Here is a 24,878-nt window from a genome sequence, read left to right on the forward strand (position 1 = left end):
CATAGCAACTGGCATCTGCTCGCCAGTGAACCATTGCATGCATTTCTCCTGACGTAACTAAAGATTATGGCAGTCTTATGGGGTCTCAGTGGGGTGTTGCATATGTTTTTCGCAAATATCCCATCTGTGAGCAGTTAAGTACTGGAAAAACACTTAGAAACCCAAATGAAAGCAGAAAAACACACACAGAGAAACTCAATCACCAAGATGGTGTTATGCATCTTCAGTGCATTGGTCCTGGAGCACTGCTTGTGTCAGTGGTGCTTTCTGGTGGGTGTGAGTGGGGTGTGAGGAGGGAAAGGGTTTATTGGTTTGTGTCTTCCTGCAGGAGACCCTTGTGCCATACATATCAGGTCAAAACAGTAACAAAGGTTCCTCTTGGTTTTGTTTTAAATGAAAAGAAAGGTAGAACTTTTGCTTCATCTTCCTCAAATGTTTGGGGAAAAAAGCTGTGGATTGCTTGTGGGGTTTTCAGGACTCCATTATTTTTGTTTGAATAGGTACATGGTACTTAAAAAGGTAAGTCTGGAAAGAAATGATAAACACTCATGTATTTTACAGCCGCCACTGGTCTAATCAGTGTGTAACTGTTAATTTCTTGCTTTGTTTTTTTCCACCCCTTGCCATGAGTCTGGTGAATTAACAGGAAAAAGAAATCAGTGATTTGACTTGTACCTCCTTTCAATAACATCTCTGTAAAACAACCTACTATTCATGCATGAAGAATCCTTTTTTGTCATTGCTGTTAGGCTCTGGGAAGTATTTCTAAATTTGGGGATATCTCAGTTATTCTTTAACTTGGGCTCTCACAAGATTCTCTCATTAGCATGAAGATGCTTTGTTCTGCCAACACAAGATGTAAACATTTGTTGTTTATAATGTTGGATGCATGGCAGCAGAAGTTTCCTGGGTCTGTACAGGGATTACAACAAGGCCATGGTTCTATCTGAGTCAGCATGCTGATTATTCATTTACCTTGTAACCTTTACATCTTCTTAATAAATGCAGTTGTGCAGTAAAAGGTGTGGTGTGCACACTGTTCCCCCAAAGCTGCTGAAGTGTGCACTGTGGATCTACTTGCTGGTGAGAGACTGGAGACTGTAACACATCAATAGTATTAGAAAAGTTCATTCAGTGGGATGCCTGTGTAAGCCATACTGTACCTAGGCAGAAAAATGTTTGGCATCATACATCAGTCTGGAGAAGTAGACTTTACTGAAGCACATAGACAGTGGGGGAAAAAAATGTATGTTGTTTACATGAATTCATTTTGATTTGCTGTAATGAAATTAACTTGAAATTCAATTCCTAAAAGTGTTAAATGTACTTTCACCAGCAGTAAACTGATAATTTATTAGTCTGAGTCTAGTCATCTGTTCTTTTAGCTGCAGGGATGTGGACTGAAAATTTTCTCAAGTAGGAGAGAGATCTTTTTAAGTCATTCTGTTGGAAATACATCCTACTCATGGTGAACAAATTCAGTTGTCTGAAAGATGCTATGGATAATCCATCCAATACTGCATTTATTATGAAGATGTAAAGATTGCAAGGTAAATTAATAATTAACATGCTGGCAACCTTATCAAGTCTCAGGCTTACTGGCTTTTATAACTTTTTCAGGGATTTCTAATTTTTTGCCACAAATGAACATATTTTATTTAAATTCCTTTAAAATACAATTTCCTACAACATCAAATAAATTTTCTTTATCAGGATTACTATTTATTATTTACCAGGATTCTGAAGGAAGCATTGTGTTATTTAATTTAGATCCTAGAGGAGGGTGAGGGGAGATAAAGCAGAACTGGTGTTAAGTCAATGTATAATTTTTTTATTTGAATAGACAAGTTTACTGTTCAGCTGGCTACCTGCCAGATTTTTTTATGCTGAGAGGACTCTCACCATAGAGTTAAGATAGTTTGAATTTCATAATGAAGATCCAAACCAGTGACTAGGATACTAGCAAAAGAATAAGGTAGTCCTTATGTGTTGCTTTGTGAGCACAATTTTTCTTCTGAAATGCTTACATAGCGATGTAAGATGTAAAATGCTTACACAATTTCCAGACTAGTCTTGCAATAAGTAGAAAAATAACTATAAAAGATGACCATCAAATAATTATAAAATATGGCTGTCAATAGAAAAAACATTTAACATGCATATGGTATTAAAACAATATTGACTTATGCTTTATAACCCACAGTTACTGATATAGTGTTATATTTCCTCCACATTTTAACAGTGACAGAGGCTTGCTTTCTCACAGGGTTAGAAAACAAGTCAAGTTTTTACTCAGAAAGTAAAATTAAATGCTTTTTAATTTTCAGTAGTTGAGAAACTTGATAGTTTAGGTTAAAATAAATCATTACCCAATTAAGTGCTTACACAAGTGCTTTATTTCTTTATTTTCCTTCCAAAAACTGTGTGTTACAGAACTTAGTTTAGAAAGTTACTGACTCCAGGCCTTGACAATTGTGCTTGCTCCCACTGATAGAGAAGAGTGTAAACCTCTAGACTGTGGTTCATCTATTGCAACTAAACTTGACTAACTTCAGGGTCCCAGTCTGTATAGATGGCATAGCATTATTATACCTGAGGGAGAGGAGAATGTGGTGGACATCAATGGCCTTGGACAGGAAAATATGGAGCTTTGTTTAATACAGAATGAGGAAACTTCTCCTTAAGTAAATGTCTGACTCTCTGCACTGAGTGATACTGAGCAAAAGCTGCAGATGAGAAAAATATCTTACTCTGTGGTGATGCTTATCAAATGATGTGCAAACTTAGTTCCAAATATGGTGGAAAACATTTTGTGCTGCCAGACTTTTGCTATGCTTTTGAATTTAATTAATCTAGTTTAATTTAATTAAACTTTTTTTAAAATTGTGTTTACTTTTGCTAAAGGTGTAAGATGTAAGCCTAGATACATCACAGTGGAGAGAAAAATAAAATAGTTTTGGATTTTAGAGACTCCACAAATGTAATTCTTGGTCTTGCTTTGTGCAGAAAATAACATCTTTGGCCTTATTAATTGGGAGTTTTATGTGAAATACTACTTAAAATCAATCCTGTCTTGGAATATACTTGCCTAGTGTTAAATAAACTTTAGAGCCCAGTCAAGAATATATCCTATACAGTTGTCCCATTACAGCAATATTTCTTGTGAGGTAGTTGATTGAAACTAATTTTGCTCTTGAATTCCCCTCTGATCAATTATGGAGCCTATATCCAAGACAGAAAATCTGGGAGATCAAGGCACAAGGGATTTATGCTGACATGGCCATATGCTAAATAACAGAATCTAAATCCATGGGCCAATCAGCCCTATTCAAGTGAAGTAGTTGCAATAGTTCTGTTAGATCCCTACTTCAACAACTTAGAAGTTCAAAACCAAAATAAAGCAAGCAAACTACTGTCCTCCACAAAAAAGCTCCCAAAACTACAAAACTCAAAAAAACCCCACCAACACCCCAAAACCATGATGAAAAAACTAGAATGAAAACCAATTATAGGCAAAGCATCTATTTGCCCTACACAAGGGACGTGCTAGGAGCTGTTCTGCCTTCAAGTATCTCCTAGAGCTTCATGGATGCTAACTGGGAGAGAGTCTGATGTTACCATACCCAGGTTGCTAAAAAATTTTTACACTTTTTTAGGACGGAGTCTGCATGGTAACAATTTCTGACAACATTTTACTGGTGTTCTGTTGCTTCAAGTACAGACTTTTTAGAAGAGTGGATACACCACTGACATGTAAAACATGCCTGTCCCCCTGTGGCAGTCAACCCTAATTGTAGAGAATGGCACTGACTAACTGCATGTGCAATAAACACTTTCCTTAATGAAAACCAAGGCTGACAGAAATTGCTTAGCCTTGGCAGACTAGACTAGCTGGCTGAGAAAAAGCATTATCTGGACTGAATCTTGGACAGAAGTATTGCTTTCATATTTCTACTGTGGAAGCCTATAAATACTAAGAGGATTCTTGTGCTGGGGACAGGGAAAGGTCACAACATTTAAGTATGGTTTTTCTAATTTCTTTGAAAATAAGTGACCACAAAAAATTGACATTAAAAAAAAAAAGGAAAGAAAAAGAAAAAGCCTACATTGAATTGAGAGTGTAAAATCTTTGGATTGTAAAATTGTGTTTGTCAATGGTATGAAGTATTTTGTTTGTATTTATTCTAGTTTAGGAGATTTCAGGGAACTTTATTATCATAATCAGATTTCACCTGCTGAAAAATTTGGTTTTACAATATGTTCAATGAATATTTCTTTAAAATGGACATAGCTTTTGTCTCTAGGCTGCTGGTTGTATTAATCATTGTTTTGTCAGGTTTCTTACAGCAGCCTCAAATATGGTGCTGTATTTCTTACAATGGCTTCTTAAAAGCCCTGAAAGGTATTAGGTCACTTTGCTGAAGGTGTGTGGGGGGGGTATTTTCTATTGGTTTGCAGTCTCAGTGTATAGGAAATTAAACAATTGCTGCCCACCTGCCCTTCCAGAGATAGACTAAATTCTTTCAGGCTTCTGACTCTCTAGTTCAGAGGTTTTTTCATGTAGGTGAAAGAACACCTGGATTTTCATAATTTGCATGCAAACCAGAGCATTAAGAATGCCATGGTTAATAGGCTGAATTCCCAACCTGATCAGAGACCTGTCTGAAGCAGCTGTCTCCACATAACTCTAGAAATGCTGCTTTCTGGTTTTGTAGCATGGTTTTGTGAAACATTTGCAAGCTTGGCAACACATGGGCCAGCCCAATTGTTCAACCTCATGTGTCAGGGCACAAAGTTAAATGTTGTCACAATATAATATGTGTGTATGTCTTCAAGAATATGAGACCTGCTAATTCTTTTACAAGCTTCTGTAGTAGCTGTGTAGCAACTGCATCCAGAAAAGGGAAAATAATGAAAAGGATCTCTGTGTGTTCTAGTCTCTCTTCTGAAAAATCATGAACAGAATAGATTCTCTTTACATCTTCACTAGAAGACATGATTTGTTGGGCTTGATACTGTTATCTGGAAACATTCTTCTAAAGAAAATGTAGAGCTAAATAATTAAATAAATTATATTTAATAATTGTATCTCACAGGTAAGCTTCCTTAACATTTCAGACCAATTCCTGCAGACCACCCTGAAATGGGTGGTAGTAGAGATTTTTTATGGAAGAGTATGTTGACCAAGCTGGTATTTTCTTGATTTGGCCTCAGGCATTTAGTTCCCTGTTAAAAGGAAGATGCCTTTTCTGAGGATATGGTCCTGGAAGAAAAGGTCAGGTGTGTCTCTGCTGCAGTGTTGAGGGGCAGGGGAAATTAATAGCATTAATGAATTTGCAGTAGTTCATAATAGCTCATTAGTAGAAGTCTCATGTATTAAGCTATATGTAAAACTTTTTTTCTATGATAAAGATGATCTTCTTACAATGCTTAGATGCCCTTTCATTATAATGACAAGTAGTAATGCTTAATTGGTACTATATAAAGAATAAATTACAGAAGTATGACCTGTACTAGGCTTTAGAAAGTCATCACTACAATTTCATAAATAAACTTTTTCTTTTTTAATACAAGGTGGCATGATGTCAGTAGTTCTGTCTGTGCAAAATTCTTCACCTGCTATTTTTTTAACTTAAGTTTTAATTTAATGGCTTAAAAAATACACTGATTTTAAAGATGGAAATAACTTCAAAGGATAAAAAATTAGCAACTTTTAAATGATAAATTTTAGCTTTCAAATAATTGTAGGAATTATATGCATAGATAATTAATTCAGCAAATGTTTACTATAAGCTACTTTTACTGGAATATCTATTAATTTAAAAAAATAGGTATATGGAAGAATTTGATTGGGTTTTTTTCATTGGATCCCTAATTGTTGTTAAGAGAAATAAAGCCTTTCACTTTTGTTTATATTCTCTGCTGTTACAAAATTCTTTTTCCTTTTCTGTTATCTCTTTGTTTCCTTTATCTGCTCAACACTGGGTTGCCTTTGAACTTTGTGTTTGGATAAATAGTTGGGGTTTCTTTGTAAATGGTAGAGACTGATAGTTGTTGTAGCCTATTTGTTCTTCTGAAAGAGAAGGATGGTATTTTGCAGTTGATTATGTCTGTGTTTCACTGCTCCTGCACTCAGCACAAATGAGATTTTCTTTCTCTTTTTGGCCAGAGCTCTCTTTATGTTGATTTATTGATTACTCATTGGAGAAATAGAGTTAGTTTAGCTGTTACTCAAAAGTACTACATGAAGACTCTCATTCTCCTCCTTTCCTTCCCCTTTTTCAGCACTTTTGGTTCTTTGGTAAATACTGAAGTATTTTACCCATTCATTTTGAAGGAAAAGTGCACTCTTGCTGGCATTTAGAAGCAGACAGAAGAGCAAGTGGAGACTATGCAGAACTAAAATTCTGTTACACAAAGAATAGGCAGCAGACTGCATGTGCTCATGTTTCCTTAATGGATCTGGGAAGCAGGTCTGCATCCAGATGGACAAATCTGCTAGGCTAACCTCCATGTCTCTGCAGCTTTACTCAAAGATGTTTTTTCAACTTTTCATCAGTTTTTAAGACTATTAAGTAGACAAGTGCGCACTCTGTTACTGAAAATTAACCAGAACTGGGCATCCAGACTACTTTGTGATTCAAAGGCCCCCCCACTTCAATTCACATTGTGATGTTAAGTCCTTCTACGATGTTTAAGACATGGTTTTCTTGTTTGAGAAGGGGTTCTCCTGAAATTGCAGATCTGCTGGTTGAATGTGCCTTGAGAAATCTGAGGTTCCACTTGCTCCACAACCAGCACAAGAAGTGTTGCATGCCAATGCAGTTCAAAGGTCCCTTCTTTTGGAAATAGTGGCCCTGTTGCTCTGTTAATTGTACTGAGGTACAATAACATTGCTAGATCCCAAAATAAAAGTGGGTGGTCTGTAGTTCAGTTGTTTTAGCTTAGCATTTGCAGCTGTGGCATGGGAAATGAGCAGGGGGGATGAGTGCCTTGAGTTAGGATGTGGCATGAGACAACCTTTGTTGCCATCTCTTTGTGGGACTTCTTCACAATTCAATTTCCATTACTTTTACCTTTATGAGTATTTTATTTTTGCTAGCCATAAAAGGTAATTTGTGTACAGAAAAGTTCCTGCTGACTGCAAATGCTTTGTACTTTTGCTGAGACCTTGCTGGAGTTTATAGTCAGCATTTTTACTATAGTGAAATTAATGTTTTATTGCTGCTTAATGTAAAGCATGTAAATCTTGTGGCACAGTTGCTTGTTACTTCCACTTCTTAAAATTAGTTTTTTCTTTGTCTCGCTTCATTATTCTCTGTAGAGAATGGTGCTTGTTGTCTGCAGTTGTGAATTGTGAGACTCTGCACCCTAAGCCATATTTCCTTCACATTTGTTTTGCAGCAAATGTCTTAGATTGCCTGGCATCTTCCCTGTTGGGAAGGATAGAGAAATATGATTGTCTAGCAGAAGAACCACAATAGTACAGCCAGGATGAATATCATGTCCCCTACTGGCTGGACAATACCCTCACCTACAGATAGGTCCAAAAGTCAAATGGACTGTTCCATCTCACCCCCCAAAATGTATGGTTCATCCCACACCTGTAACCCTCCCCTGAAACATCAAGTGTCTGTAACCCCATTGGCCCAAGTCTTGTTCCAGCCCACCTTGAAGCCCCCTGATAAGGGGTCTCCAAGGGGCCAGACGCCCTCTTGGAACTTCCTCCCTCCTCCTGGATCCCCCACTCTTGGAGTCCCTGTTCTTCCCTTTGTCTCTCCCCTCCCACATCACCTCCGGCCCTGCCACGTGCTGCGTCTAGCAGCTCGAGGCAGGACCTCTCACCATCCCGAATAAACCCTATCTTCCAAGAGCAACCAACGTCTATATCCACCCAAACCATCCTGGAGCCCTCCTACGTCTTTACACTTCCCCAAACCAATTAACATTAAAATCTGTCAAGAACAGTTCAAGCAAAAGAACTTAGCCTCTATCGTGTCAGACTATAGTGAGCAATTGCATTTTTGACAAAAATTTCAGACAAGCATCTCTGCTATTTAAATTATTATTTTATTTAGGTATGATTTTCTTCTTCTGTAGTGTTTACTGTCTGGCAAACATATTCCCTAAACATAGGCAATGCTGAAGCACAATCTCTATTCCAAACATTTTAGATCCTATAATCACCCCAATCAAATACCTGCCAGAGCCAGAAGCAAATTTATACAATCTAATTTTTGTCAGTCTCATGAACAATAGAACTACTTCCCCATCACTGTAGGGATGTAATTGTGTAGGGATTATTCTTGTGGTGAGGGAGGGGTTTTTTTAATGGTTGTGAGTTCTCTCTCCTTAATGATCAAGTTGAGCCATTCCCCAGTACTTCAGATATGGTTATGGAAGTTGAACTGAGATAGTGTCTTACATGTTTCCATGCTGTATTTAAATGTTGTTAAGCCATAAAGTAAGGAGAAATTTTAATTCATTTTTTGCAATAGCAATTGATTTTGTGATGGCACCTGGGAAGTCAAGTTCAGAATAGTGTTACAAACACATAAGAAAGATATAAGCTTTTCGGTGGAACTGCACCACACGCGTCATCAGAGGTGTACCAGGGATGAGCAAATTTGTTTAAAGTTCAGTAGACAAATGTAGTGTCTTGCAGTGTCCCCTGGCAGCAGTGAAAGCTGACAGCATCCTGGACTGTGTTAGACAGTACACTGATGGAAGTGTTCCATTCCCCTTTTTGTCAGCACTTGTCAGAACCCACCTGGAATACTGTGTTGAGATTTCAACACCACCTCCCCTCTTTCTGCCAGCCCAGTTCAAGACAGAATGGAATGACTGGAATATATTCAATTGAGGGTGACCAAAACAGTTGGAAACTGAAGCGTACATCCTTTGCGAAGATGAGGGAATGGAGCTTGTTCAGCCTGGAGGAGATGTTTCAAGGGGAGGATACCGATGGCAGCCTTCCATGACAGATAAGGAGACAATCAAGTGAGTAGTGCTGGGCTCTTCACTGAGGTGCTTGGCCAGAAGATGAGACACCGTGTACATAAATGACATGAGAGGCTCAGTCTTAAGGAGAAATGTCAATTCACTGTGATGATAATTAAGCACTGAGAGAGGCTGCCTAGCACGGCTGTGGAATCTCTGTCCTTGAGATTTTTCAAGTCCTGCCTGACAAAGCCGTGAGCAACCTGATCTGAATTCAGAGTTGACTGTGCTTTCTGTAGATGACCACCTAATTCCTTTCCAACATGACTTATAATTTGATTCTATAAAGCAATGAAGATCACCAAGGAAAATCCTGGGAAGAAGAATATTTGCTGTCAAAGATAATGATTTTTAGAAGATAGGCCTACTTCCTTGTAGCTGATCAATAAAAAGATTTCAAATGTTTTTCAAGAGGCCATATTTTAGGTTTCTGAGAGACTCATCCCTCTGACCCCCAGAATTGTGCAGTATTCCAAAAGTATAGCAATGATCAAGAAAGTACAGAAAGCTGAAATAATTATCAGGGTAGGGCACAACTTCCCTGAGAGGACTGTGGTGTATGTTTGGGATCTAAAGGCTAGAGAATGGATAACTGAACAAGTGTAAGGTAAATCACAGGATATATGCAGAATATGAATTTAGAGCTCTTGTCTCTCTTCCACTAGCAGGAAAATGTGGTCATCAAATGCAGCAAACAAGAAACAGGTTGAAAGTACAAGCCAGTCATTTGCCCCTAATAAAGGGAGTTGAGTGTGACTGCTTGCTGCAGCCATAAATTTAAAAATAAGTCAATAAATAAATAACCCTAAATATGTTTTTAAAAAATGGAAAAATAATGGAAGATAAAAAAAATCAGTTACAGGTAGTCTACCATAGACTTGACAAGAGTATGTGAGAGAAAAAAACTAGTTTTGATGAACATGGAGACAGGAGAGGACTCTGTACCTTAATATTAGTACTGCTGTGCTCTAATCAAAGCAGTCTAAGGAATTATCTATTACCTAAGTGTGAATTGTATCAGCTCAGAATTTCCTATACTTGCAAACCTTAAAATTACGTCATGTCACAGTCTGACAACTGATCAATAATTGATTAATACCAGTGGTCTGAGAACCTGGAATGGTTATAAAGGCATGAAATTAAGAGAATGTTTTTTACTGAAAGAGGACACAGAGTTTCCTCCTTGCTGCTGATTTTGTTGATATTCAGAAACTGTTCATCATTCAGTCTGGGAAACAGTGTTTTATCACTGGATCTTTTCCACATAGTTTTCATCCTCTTGTAAGCTGATTTTCCTCTGGTTAAGAAAAAAACCCGTCCTTTGAAGATGTCAATAGACATATCATACATGTAGATGTATTTAGAGCAGTAACTTTATGATACTTTGATGTAATAAGGTCAGAAGTAAACTATTTCAGACAGCAAAAAAATTATACTTGGACTACTTTTTCCTTTGGCAACACATCAAGCAGGAGTGGAATGTGTGCATACACATACAAAGTATCCAGTGTTTAATCACATTCAATAATACTCCAAATCCACACTTCGCTGGACAATCCGTGTAGACAACTAAAGTCCAAATGCCATGAAGGTGAGCTTTTCAAGTTAGTAAACTTCTGACCAGTGTAGTTTCTGGCAAGATGCAATAGTCCATAGAAAATACCCAATATAGAGTCAAGAGTGTGTAATGTAACATAGTGTGCTTTGGGTGCTTCAAATGAGCATGGGGTATGAGGCTATTGCAACAAATTTATGCACTGTAAATTTTTCTCAATGCATGTGGGATTTTTAATCATCACAACATGTTTCAAGAACTGCAGATAGAGAATTGCTGTAACAGCTTCCTCATATTTGAATGTTTATGTTAATAGTAAATATGTGACGACTGCTTCAGATGTAGGAACAGAACTCCAGAAATACTAATTAACTTCCAGAGCTTTATGCACTCTTTCACTTCAGATTTGATGTACATTGACTCTGTTTTGTGGGTACAGCATCCAGCCTTGGAGAAGTGGGTGGGGGGGATGCAGAGAACAGTGAAAGGGAAGTATGCCCCTGACTACATCTGCCAGGAAGATGTTTTATAAAAGAAAAACTTGAAACAATGATTATATTCCATATGAACTTTTCCAAGTGAGGATAGGCTATGTCTTGGCATGCTCTTTGTTGGTGTTTGACACGCAGTTCTCATCTTCCCTTCAGTGCAGAAACAAACGTTAGTAGTCACCACAGTGTGCCTGTAGTTGGAAGACTGTTGTTTCCACATGCTACATTCTTTGTGCTGAGCTCATCTGGAGAAGCCAGAAAGCATATCTGTATCTGCAAGTTTTAAACTATCATCAAACCTACTCTTAGTAAAGTCTTTACATGGCATGGCAAAAAGCAATGATATATTGTATTTTAAACAGAAGAAACAACACTTGGAAGAAACAAGTACCTCGGGGTGTATACTATAAAAGCAAAAATGTGATGCTATTAAGCAAATACACTCTTCTCTTCCGCTGGTTTTAGTCTTACATACTTAATCATCCATTTAAAAACCCAGAGATCTAGTCAGCAACAATGGATTATGTCTATTACTTTATCACAGAAGTTCATAACTAAAAAAGTTTTATTTTTATATAGAATTAAGAGCATCTAAATACAGTCATTCCATTTTGTTTACTTTATGCTAGTTGAAAACACTCACAGTGAAACAAAATATTCAATGTACATTGTATCATCTTTTATTTAAAACAACAAAAAAAATTGTATAAAAAGGTTATTTCCTAAATCTGTAAGCTCAGGTGCTTGTGTTCAGCTATGAATAATCAACTGGCAAAACCTCTACTCATTTCTAATATTGGCATCCTTTATGCAGCTGCGTGATAAAATAATGTGTTAAAGTTTTTGGATTACTTTTATCTGTCTCTATATTGGTGGTCCCTAACCTCCACATGTAATGTTGAGTGTTTCAACTCAGATGGTCCTGTTTTATTTGTTTGCATCAATTAGCATTGTTTTTATTAAAAAGACCAAACAAACAGAAATCCCCCAGCAAACAAAAAACACATACACACACACACGCACAAGCAGCAAAAATAAAAATTTAATAAGTAGCCTGAATGATGTAATGGGAATTTGTGGGAATACTCTGAAACTGTTTAGAGAAGGAAAATTAAGTATTCTGAGCAATGTCATGTTTCACATATGCAGTCTGTTAAAGTTGAATGATCAAATGCTTGTTTTGAAACATTTCTGGGGATAATGAAATAGTATCAGAATGGAGTTGATGTTTGTGACAGACAGGTAATGTAAGATGTGCTTAGTGACTATTTCTTCTAAACCAGCTCATATTTTGTACATGTGCTAAATGGCAAAATAGCTACCAAACTCCTGAGTGTTGCTGATACCTTAACAGGTGACAAAAATATTGTTATTATAATTTATTAGCATGGATCAAAAATGACATCACTGTGTGCAGGAAGATGACTTCTAACTCAAGCAAATCTAGTTTGTTTTCAGGGCCTATTAATTTATGTTAAAGTAGTCCCAAATAATGCAAGTGCTGCTCTAGAATGCAGGGGAAGGCACGGTGAAGCAATTGCTTAATGATGATGCTGATGAGTCAGTGCAATGATTCTGTATTTACTGATTGTCAGAAGCATGACCAGTTTCAATAACAGAGACAAAGTCATTGTTATACTGGAAGAAAACTGTCATTCTGGATGCCCATAGCAGTTGTTTGGAGTTTTTTAACACCCATTTCTGGAAAAGGGTCAATGAGACAAGATAAATGGTAGGTACTGGGGCACTCAGTAAATATATTTTGGTTTGCATTTAGAAATTAGTTGCTAGAGGACTCTGAGAAATTCTATTTGTGTTACAAGCTTTTTTCTTAATTTGCAAAATGATTGTGGTACTGCAGCTGCCTGGCCATGTCTATTTTACAGGAGTCTATGATCATAATTGTGAGAACTGAGAACTGGCTCTCTGAAGACCATTTAGGTCAAAGCAAAGCAGACATGGTTTGAAGTCCTTTGGTGGTATGGGTTGAATTTTTGTGTTACAGTGAATACGTCAGTCACAAGGAGAGGAGAACTGTGTGTGGTACTCCTATGCTTCCATCAGAACTTCTATCAGCTGCTGGATTTGTTTAGAGGTGTTTTAGAATGGGACCCCTAAAAGGTTTGCATCTGAAGATGGTGGAGGTAGAACGTTCTTCCTAGATCAGATTATGCCAATTTATTTTGTCATTTCAAAAGCTGTTTAGGATATGTACAACCATCAGCTGAACAAAATTATTAAAAATACATTCACTGTTAAACATGAAAATATGTTGTTTCATAATTTTATGAAACTTCAAAGCTACGCACATGAGAATATTCATAATTGACCTCATACAGAAGCTGCTGTTTTATCAGGGCTTCAGCTTATTTTTCAGCTCCATCCTTGATGTCAAATATGACTGCGAAAACAGTGACTTATTGCAGAAATATGATTAAAGGAATACTTCAAGATTTCAATGCAAGATCTTCAAAATGTAACAGGTGAACTGGAAATTATTCTCTTTTTTTGTCACTCCTTCAATCTTGACAGCAAATTTTTTGTTTTACTGGTAAGATACGTTGTGATGGCATAAACAGAGTACTTTAGGTGTACCACACAAGAATCTTTGGTTTCTTTTATCAAGGAATAATATAAATGGTTAAATTTCTTAGTTCCATTCACTTACCTGTAATTTGCATACAGTGAGTTTCCATTTTCCAGTCTGTTTCTCTTTGTAGTTTTTTTTTCTTTGCTTCCTACTTTGTTAAACCACGCTTGAGGAATTGTTTTCATTAACTGATGCATTAAAAAGAAACAGTGGGATTTCTGACATGAGAACGACCTGCTGGAACAGACTTGTAAATAATACAATAGAAAAAATCCTGGAAATCTATATTCAGAAACTAATTCACTTTGCTCTTTTGCCTGCTTTCCCTCACTAAAGATGTGGCAAAATTCTTGTTCTTTTGTCAACCATCACATCTTTAAGTGGTTTTCTGTTCCTCATCATTAGATAATCATGCTTTGCCTTTGTGTATATTTAGCACATACTGCTGTAGGACTTTTGTCCTAATAAGAAATATCTTGATTTAAGTTGCCAATAACCGCACAGGTATGACAAAAACCATCTTGTTGTTTAGTGGAGTTTTTTACTTTGTTTGACAGATGGCATAGTGAGACAAAGAGCAGGTGAAGAGATTGTATAGTTGGCTGAATAGCTACACCTTTCTGAGGAAACAGAAAGGATTGCTTCAGTAATTAGTGTTTTGTTCTGTCCTTTTTACCTGACTCAGACTTCCCAGTGCCCAAGGTAAGATGCACAATGACTGTGAAACTTGCTTTTCTTTTATAAAAACCATTACAGAGGCGTTTATTCTAGTACTAACAGTTTGTAAAATACTTCAAAAATGTTTTATCCACCTGAAAAAGGGAGCATTTGTCTGTGAAAGAATAGAAGAGCTTAAATTTCATAGTTGCAATGGGAATGTATAATTAGTATTTCCTCATTGCTACTATAATATAAATTAAATGGTAAAACAAAACATTTTCTCTGTGAAATGTAATTGTAGAGAAAAATCAGTGCTGCACAATTGGCAGGTTGAGCATCTATGAGAAATTTCCATTTAATTTAATAACTTATTTGGTGAACAAGGAAATATTACAAATAAGGACACAGATGAGAAAAAAAATCCCAAAGTATTAATTATCAAATATTTTAGTCAAATTGAGTTTCTTGAATGTTTTGCTTTTTCCTCAGCCTAAAGTAGATCACATTTTTTAGAAAATGCAAATATGCATGACTTTTTTGTCTAAGTGGTGGAGAAATTCACTAGGAACATCCTGTTCTTCTGTGTTCCTTGCTTCTGGAAAATATTCCTCTTCAGAAGAGGCTGCTTGTGGTTTTTAATGAGATGGACAATTGGAGTGGTGCTTGGGGGTGTTTCTTCTGACTGGCAATATGTGCTGAAGGTGGGGGTAGAAGTTGCCATGAGCCATTGGATAGAAGTAGAAAGTTGAAGGAATAACCATTTGGTTTGAGAATAAATTTGGTAGTTAGTTTTATGCATGGAGGGATATCAAAGCTAAGAAACACTAGGCTGATCTGACATGAAGAGTAAGCAGATTGTACTTCTCTAGTTGCATCTATTCTGAAAACAGACACAAGGTGCTGAAATTGCTCAGCTTCATGTGAAGATTGTGGAATGTGAACTCCATAGTTTTAGATAAACTCTTTCTGTAGGAAAACTGAAGGGTTGTCTTCTATATGAACACAAAAAATAGCATACCATACTATAGAATTCTTCCAGATGCCTGGGACTTGTAGTGATCACCTGATCACTCTATAGCTGACCAAAGTTCAGTGACTGGACACTGGAACAGGTTTCCTAAGGGGTGATTGATGCCCCATGTCTGTCAGTGCTTTAAAAAAAGAAACATTTGGCATTTGGTTATGCCCTTGATAATGGATTTCACTTCTTGGTCAGCCCTGACATGGTCAGGCAGTTGGACTAGATGATCACAGTAGGTCCCTTAAAATGAACTATATCCTCCCCTCCCTTCCTCTCCCTTCCTCTGTCATCTCCTTTCCTCTCTTTTTGGTGGATAAGGTGCTGAGGTCATTACTCAATATACTTTGTCCTTCTGCTCTTTCTCCTGCCTCTTTCTGTTCTGGGAATTGTCTTGATTTTTTGGACTTAGAGCAAGGGTGTTTGTGGTCTTTATTTTCTAAAGCATTTTCTATATGCTTCAGGATTTAATTTGTTACCCTTTCATAAGCTTGTACTTAAAATATTTTGTAGATATATAAATTATCATCTTGTGTAATGACGTATGAGGACTCCAGGACGGTTTGGGTGGATATAGACGAGAGATCTCTGTTGGTTGCTCTTGGAAGATAGGGTTTATTCGATGTGGTAAGAGGTCCTGCCTCAAGCTGCCAGACACAGCACGTGGCAGGGCCAGAGGTAATGGGGGAGGGGAGAGACAAAAGGAAGAACAGGGACTCCAAGAGGGGGGGAACCAGGAGGAGGGAGGAAGTTCCAAGAGGGCATCTGGCCCCTTGGAGACCCCTTATCAGGGGGCTTCAATTTGGGCTGGAACAAGACTTGGGCCAATGGGGTTACAGACACTTGATGTTTCAGGGGAGGGTTACAGATGTGGGGTGAACCATACATTCTGAGGGGTGAGATGGAACAGTCCATTTGACTTTTGGACCTATCTGTAGGTGAGGGTATTGTCCAGCCAGTAGGGGGCATGATATTCATCCTGGCTGTACTATTGTGGTTCTTCTGCTAGACCATTGTGGTTCTTCTGCTATTTATCTATCCTTCCCAACAATCTTGGGAAGGTGAAATTTCATGTAGTGTACTTTCAGACATTGACATGTATGTGTGTGAACAGGTTTAGTAAGCAGAAGGAAATTTACTTAATTCAGTGGTATTGGATACATAATTAATTCAGTTTGGTAGTAGACACATACATTGTGTATAAAATAACACTGCTTTACATTAAGTTGTCAAAAAGAAAAGGAAATTATTAAATTATACAGAGAAGAGTCCCTTTGAATCAATAAGAATTCAATCTGTGATATAAAGCTCAAAAATGTTAATTATTTCTGCAGGTGTGAGATTTGGTAGAGATTAAAAACTGCTTCTATCTCAGGCTGATAGACTTATGTTACTGATCTCCTATGTTACATGAAGAATGGTGTTCCTATGCTAACACATTTTACTTGATCCCTCAGATTTGTAATTCTGAAAAGGAAGTCCTAAAGAATGCAACATTCTGCATAAAGTTCCCTATATTGATGTAAAAGTGATTCCTGAAAGTTAATTTTCTATGAGCTGTTAGTATTTTATCTTCATTTTGGCATTCATTCATTCATTTATTCATTCATTCAGAATGATGCGAACTCACGATATGGACATAGCGTGTTTATCCAGAGCAGGCAAGCACAGATGTTTTCCATGCAGTGAAGCATCAATAAATCATCTCGACTGTTAACACACACTGCACCCCTGTGTTTCATTTGGCTGCCTTAATGCAGTGTGCACCAATCCCTTCTTCCCCTGGTAAAGTTTTGTTGGACAGCACCTTGGGATCAGTGCTTGTGCTAGCTGCGGATGGAAAAATGCATGGTGGTGGAGGAGGTGTGTGTTTTTTGTTTTAATTGGTTGGTTTTTCTGGCCAATAGATAGAGGGGAGGCACAGAGAAGACACTATGGCTACTGTGCCAGTTATTCTGATGCCTTGGGCTGGCTACTTAGAGCAGAGGCTAGACAGAGTTAAGAGAGTAATGTGGGTTTTTATTAAAGGCCTTCATAGATATACCTTGGGCAGTCAAAAGCCTCGCAGAGGCTACACCCAAGATGGACAATGGTCATGAGTTTTTCAGACATAAGTCAGGTTTTCAGATATAAGACTGGTTTATTTGCATATCAGGTGTTAATTTTTCAATTACAGCTTCAGGTAATGAAGTCATATACCCCCAGTTTGCTTCCTCCCCTCCCAATTCACTTTTGTTTCTACTATTTGGGGCCTGATGCTGTGGTGTGTCCTTTGATCATAGGCCTAGAGGGATTGTTTGGTCTAACCAAAAGGTGAAGACAGTTAACTACACATTATATGGAGTTTTAGAGCTATGCACTAATGCAGTACAGGATTTGAAATGTACAAAAGCCAAAATCTTAAACCATCTATTCTACCACTATGAAGGGAGAGCAGGTAAGAGGAGCACTATTGGGAGAGAATAGGGCTTTGTGCTCTTCATGAACACAGAAAGCAGAAGTTAAGCAATCATACTTAGAAGTGTACAGTATTGCACTACACCTGATATATTTTTGTAGGTCAAAGAAGCACACCTTATACACGAAGACAGGAATTTGTTGTTAGTCTAATTGAAATTGTAGCAGTCTAATCAAGAAGTGTCATTTCAATTGGACTAATAATACCAGGTTATCTTGGACTCAAAAAACCTCATTAACATTATATTTAAAGTTGTTCATAAGTGTCCTTGAATTGACTACTTTTGTGTCACGCTCATGCAACATTGCCTGGGTCCTGAGGTCAGTGGCATTGAGGACAGGGGTCAGGGCTGCACTGATGTCCTTGGCCCTTCTCTGGGAGTGGTGAGATACTGTCTGCATGAGAGGCAGGCTTCCCCCTTGGTCTCAGGTCTGTTTAGGTCTGGCTTTATATATTTGCTGTCTGTTCAGCCACTCTTTCTATTCTAAATGACTCAAAGAGTGGTTGCACAAGGATTCACTCAAACCCTTATCACAACACAAGGTTAAGGCACATCATGGTAGTTGGCACAAAGCAGTCTCCTGTCTCCTAGAAAACAGGTCTTTGTAGAGTCACTGTATAATGGAATGGTTTGGGTTGGAAGATACCTTAAAAATGAGATAGTTCCAACCTCCTGGATGTGGGCAGGGACACCTTCCAATAGACCAGGTTGCACAGAGCCCCATCCAGCCTGATCTTGAACACTGCCAGGGATGGGGCATCCACAGCTTTCTCTGGGAAACCAGATCCAGTGTCTCACCAACCTCATAAAATATTTCTTCCTAATGTCTAATTAAAACTTACCTTCCTCCAGCTTAGGACCATTACCCCATGTCCTATCCCTACATGCCCTTGTGTAAAAATTCCTGTCCAGATTTCTCTATTAGGTACTGGAATGCTGCTACACATTCGTCCTGGAACTTTCTTGTCTCCAGGTTGAAGAACCCAAAACCCTCAGCCTGTCTTCATAGGAGAAGTTCTCCATCCCTCTGATCATCTTTGTGGTCTTCCTCTGGTCTTGCTTCAGCAATTCCACATCCTTCTTATGCTGGGGACCCCAGAGCTGGGTGCAGCTCTGCAGGTGGGGTCTCACCAGAGCAGAGCAGAGGGGCAGAATCCCCTCCCTGGCTCTGCTGGCCGCGCTGCTTTGGATGGAGCCTAGGACACTATTGGCCTTCTAGCTTCCAAGTACACATTGCTGGCTCATGTCAAGCTTCTTGACCACCAAGACCTCCAAGACTTTCTCCTCGGGACTGCTCTTAATATCCAGAGTCACTGTCCATTTCTAGGAAACAATATTCCCATCCTTTCCTGACCTTTATCAATATTTGCAGTTACAGTTAAAGCAGACCCATAGCCATCTAAAGCATTCTCTGCAGTGTGAAGCTCCTGATGGGCTCTGATGTCTATTGCTGGTGCTGCAGGTGCAGGGGAGAAGAGCAGGTGCAGGGGAGAAGAGCGCTGTGGAGTGGGCATGAATGCCATGTGAGCAAAGGAGAGAAGGTGCCCAAGGAGAGGATTTTGAGGGTGGGTGCAAACAAAGTACAGCTTCACATCAGCCATGGACTGTTTATCAGAAGATATTACCCATCACTCCACACATGGGTCTATGGAGACCTTGCTTTACCCTATGTTGGATAGTGGCAGTTCAAAAGGTCTATTTTGCCTTAAGTTTATGAACTGACCAAGCCAATTTGAGCACACAAGAAAAAAATTCAGAGTTTAAGCACATGTTTCCATTTTGGCATTTTAAATCTTTGATTGCTCTTTAGCTTTAAAATGTCATTGATTTTCATTAGAAGGCTTTGTAATCTATTTCAGAATTGCTCTTTTAAAAAAAAATCTATGTTGTTAGGGAGTTTCACCAATTTTCTGTGTTGGTGTCGTTCCACTTTTATAAATTGAGACTTAATCAGGTCTACTGAACTGAAATTGATTTTATAAAAAGTAACAACCCATTAATAAAATCTTTTGCTTTAAATAAGTCTTTAATTTAAGCTCTGTACAAATTTGATAGAGGAAAAATGTTTGTCAGTGCCATGACTTAATATTGACTAATATTTGTTCTTTGAGAAATATATTCTTCCTTCTCTATTTTTTAGAGAGTACAACCAAATCTGTATCTAAGTTTTGTTTCTCTAACCAAATGCATTTGAGGCATTAACAGATTTTTTTTTCCACATATCTGTCAACTTAATCTTGTGTAGCAAGCTTGATTCAGCAGTTTAGAGCCCTAAATTGTTACAATAGTCTACTTTAATGAATTTCCAAATCTTGGAAAACCCTGTTAAATCTTTTTGTCCCCTCCCCCTCAGATCCACTACTGAGGGAAAAAAAGTCTATGGAGCTGAAATATGAAAATGAGACAGTATCCCTAATGAAATGTGTCTTAAATAAAGGTTAATGTGAGTAGACTATATTAATCACCCCCTCCTTTGTCTTATTTCTTTCAGTCTCCATATCTCATGGACGTATCTGATAACATTTTTTGCCTGTTAATTTTAAAATAAGCTGTCTTTAAAAAGCCTGCATAAGTCTCTGTATCAGCTGTATTCTGTTAATTTTAAGATTTTATTTTTAAAGGGCCCAGTTGAAAACATTTTCCCTCTCCTGTTTAAGAGACCTATTAAAATGAGAGGTTGAGAGGTGTCAGGATGTTGCTGCAGAGCAGCGCAACACAGTGGTGTATCTCCGTCTGATTAATATAAGCACTACTCGATGTATAATCTCTAATCCTTGTATAATGAGCTGGTTGGATTGCTATTGCTCTTATTCTCTGTCTTCCCTGCAAAGATATCGTTTCTTAATTTTAAAGTTTTCAAGGATATTACCTTGTCATCTTACTGGGATGGGAGTTATCTCTCAGGTGTAGACCCAGGGCCCATTCTGGGGGTTCTCACAAGTAGTTATCAGACTGTACTGCTGGTTGCAGGTGTGAGACATACAGAGTGGTATTCGTAACCCATTTCAGCTGCCTTTACAAATGCTTTTGAAAGATAAGCTCAGTTCTGTCATGGGCATACAGCTGATGGGATGTTTCTCAAGGAAATGCATCATTTTATTGATAACAAGCTGTTTTTTCTATTGATGTGTCACTTGGTCAGCCCTGCAGTGGCATGGCTTTCAGTGGTAGTTTTTTGTCTGCGAGGTCAGATACCTCTCAGGACATCTCAGTTAGTGTGTGTTGACACTTACAGGGAGAAATTAGAGAAAAAGATCACTTAAATCTCTGTCAATAATAGCTAGACTTCCAGCCAACAGCTGGGTCTCCCAAGGCTTGTAGATCTGACCAAGTGTTGCTTCAGGCACATATTGCAGCAGTTATGGAGTTGTTAGTCATGAGGGATGAGTGCAAAGTCTTCTACATCTTGGAAAGCTTTAAATGTTGTTGAAGGTTAAATACAGAAATCCCTGCATGTAGTTTGTACTGCTTCAGCTGTTCATTCCGACTAGGCAGTACGTTTTGGTATCTTTCCCTATGCAACTGTACAATAATTAAAGTGTAAAAAAAGCTCAAAGATGTTACTGTAGACATTTAATACATACAGCTTATAGGTATCTGCCTGATTTTCTGACCAGGAAAGCAGCTGTACTTTTTCTCCAGAAGTCACTTAAGAATTACTGAGATGCAGAACCTCATTAGTTCCCATCCCAGATTGCTTTAACACTCTGACTTGGAAGTACTGCTTTTTAAAAACATAGTCTAGGATCTTTATTTAATTGTCTCATCATTTAACCACAAATTAACCAGTAAATTTGTAAATTAGTAACTTTCAAGTTTATGCTCCAAATTAGACTTATCTAAGGAGTATTTGCATTACTTTATGCACGTGAAATAATTACCTTAGCTTACTAGCACTCAATAGATTTTCAGCTTAGATCCAGTTTTGATTCTATTTGTTTAAACAAACAGAATAATAACAAACAGATATTCTTTAAATATCAAAATATCAAGGTCTTAATTGAAGTACCCAAAATTTTTTATCTACTCCCCTCAAGGTATGTAAAAATGTCCTTATGTAGTACGCAGATAGAATCAAGTCCATTTCCCTCTTCTTTGTCAAGAACCTTGGAAAACTGACATTACCCTAACTCCTCCAAGGGAATCTGTGTCCTCCCAGTCAGTTTGCTCTAATACCATACCTTTGCAAAGCTTTAAATATAATTTAAAAAAAAAAGTTATTTTGCTATGTCTTTAGGATTTTATGGCGATGCATGAGTGTAGGTGTGGAATGTATATTTGCAACCAGTCAGTCAAAGGAAAGAAAAATTAAGGAACACTAATAGAAGGCTTGAAATGATAAATATTTTTCAGAGGTTGAAACCCAGAACTGATTAAGATAATGAAAAATACTGGGAGTGGGCAGAGGGGCAGATTCTCTGAGGCTTAAATGCTTCAATTAAAAGACAAAAAACCCAACCCAACTTCAGAATGAAGTGTTAATTGTGATGGTTAATGAACATCTCTAAATAAGTTGGAAAATCATTTCCCACCCAGAATCTCACACTTGTTACCAGAATGATTATTTTAAATGCCTTTGAAATATGGTATTAAGAAATTCTGAGTCTTTGCCTATTATGCACATGTCTTTGTTAAGCATAAACTTTAATCTTGACAGGTGAAGCTAAACGTGAATAGTTTTTTTTTAACTTGTTCCAGTATAGTATCACACTTCCCAGAATTCCAAAATCAGATCTGAATATAAGCACTATCATGTTTTGATTAAAAAATGTTTATTCCTAAATTATTGGAGTTACATGTTCAGTCTACTTTTCAGTATACTTCTTTTCCTTCCTCCTCTGAACTTCCCCATCACACCACAAGCAAGCGGACGGAACATGTTACACCATCAAGTGACACATTTCTGCTAAATTGTTTTTGTTGTTTCCAAAATTAATTTAAATGAGACACAAGTAACATCAAAAAAACCCCAAGCAGTCACATCCCAAAAAACCCCACCTGCAAAAAAAGCCTTCCAAAAACAACTGAGTTTCAGAAGTCAGTGCCCTTATCTTGGGATGAAGAAAAACAAAAATTTCTAAGGGGGCTTGGGTATGACTACCACCTATATTGTGATTTTTGAGCTAAAATGTCTCCTAAGGATATGTCTAAGCTGAGGAAGCTTTGTGATATGGCTCTAGCAGTGGAACATAGCTGGCAAGTCTACTGTAGGCTGAAGTTTTATTTCATATTCCTTTGTGGAATAAGTAACACTGTCAAACCCACAACTCTGCCTGTGTAACTCCTGCTGCAGTGTCAGCAGTTTGTTGTTTCAGTTCTATCAGATAGTGGAAATAACCTGTGGTTGTAAAATATGTTAGTGTGAACATGGCTCTGATTCTGTTTAGGAACTGTCCACATATGTCATGGCAGTGTTAAAGGAATTCATCTGGGGTAAAGGACTTACTGAATATGGTCTGCTGCAATGACATGTATCTGTCAGCTGAGGTTAGTGTGGTAGCTGGTGGCAGAACATTGGCCTATTCATGCATACCTTCATGGAGACTAGGGCTATTTGAGTTTTATTTACCCAAAAAGTGTAAATGAAAAATTATTTACCCCATAAATGGTTACATTTTTCCTGTTACAGTTTGGTTACTGGGCTCTATCCCATAGATAACAGCATTGATGTCAAATTTCACATTTTGGTGCCATCAATACCAACACAGGGACCACCTCTAAAAAATTATGTAACACAGTCATATAAAATGAGGAAAAAGGACTCTTTTCTGCTACCATCCAGAGGAGAACTCCAGGTTAACTGTAGCAAGTTTATCAGAGAGATCAAGAAAGCTTATAAGTTTGGAATTTAATGGTGACATTTTTTCGAAGTGTTGATAATCTGAAATCATAAATTACTTGGCACTGATACTGCCTTTAAATAGGAAATGTTATGTAACACATGTCAGAAGAGGTATTTAATCCTAAATTAGCTTTTAAGAAGCTGTTGAATTGCTGAATAACCATGATATGGAAAACTACAAATCTATCTATAACAAGAGAAGATACAAGAGGAATAAAACAGGGTGGGAACTTGAAAGTGAAAGGTGAAGGTCAAGTCTGACAGTTTGAACTATGTGTAGCAGAATTAAGAATCAGTTGTCTGAGAAGCTGCCCATGCATAGTCTGGAATCCTGATCACTCAAAATGTATCCCATAATTACTTTTTCAGCCCAATGGGAGGAGAGGAAGCCTGGGTCTCACTTATCCTGAACATGAGTGCCTCCAAGGCTGAGAACTCTAGAATGATGATGAAGAACAATAGGGAAAGTACTGCTGGTTTTGTTACACATCTGTATCACAGACCTCTTCAGTCCTTGGCTCAGTTTAGAGTGGCCTTACAGCTCCTGCTGCTTGTGTCATGGTGATCGTTCCTTGATAGCTGTGCAGTTGCAGAGGTGCTCCAGTATGGCATGTTCCTCTCTTCTGTTGGCAGAAGAACTTAGGATGGATACGATTTTAGGGTGGGTTTTTTTTTTTATCCCTGTCAGTATACTTTGTCCTTATATATGAATTAATGAATATTACAAGATATGTAACTAGAAAGCAAAAAACTTCCTGAATGCTGTGTAGAAGTCTGTACAATTTTAGTTATGTAGTACAGTAGATGGGAGAAAACACTAGATACATTAAAAGGGTTTATCTTGTCACCATATTTTGTATAACCATGATCAGGTTTTTCTTTGTCCTTTGCCTGTCTCCAGGTTAAGAAATGCAGTGGGGATTTTTCACTGGATTTCATGTTTCTAAATTTTTCTTGTAATATGTCATGATTAATTACACTTTGCTGCAAAATGTGGTGTTGCATTTTTGTGCTATAGCCTTAACATAAATAGCATACTCCCATTGGAACTAGTTCAGGTTTGTTGTGCAAAAGAGTGGTCAGTCTTGGACCAGTCACCTGGCTGCTGGAATCAAGCCTGTAAACAACACTGCTGACAGTGTTTGATCTTCTCCATCCCCTGCCCCTCTAAAATGTTAATTAGCCTCAGGCTTTAAGCAACTCTTTAATCTGAAAAGTGAACATCTTCTCAAAAGTATTGTACTTTAGTAACTTTCCACTGCA

At 37.8% G+C, this 24,878-nt stretch overlaps 1 protein-coding gene across 9 annotated transcripts in view; it reads left to right on the forward strand.

The window, feature by feature from the left end:
* The window catches only part of CTNND2 (catenin delta 2), a 667,938-nt gene that overhangs the window by 35,639 nt on the left and 607,421 nt on the right, over positions 1-24,878 (forward strand). The gene's annotated exons all lie outside the window — the stretch shown is intronic.

Source organism: Taeniopygia guttata, chromosome 2 (genome assembly GCF_048771995.1).
Source record: "Taeniopygia guttata chromosome 2, bTaeGut7.mat, whole genome shotgun sequence".
NCBI lineage: Eukaryota > Metazoa > Chordata > Aves > Passeriformes > Estrildidae > Taeniopygia > Taeniopygia guttata.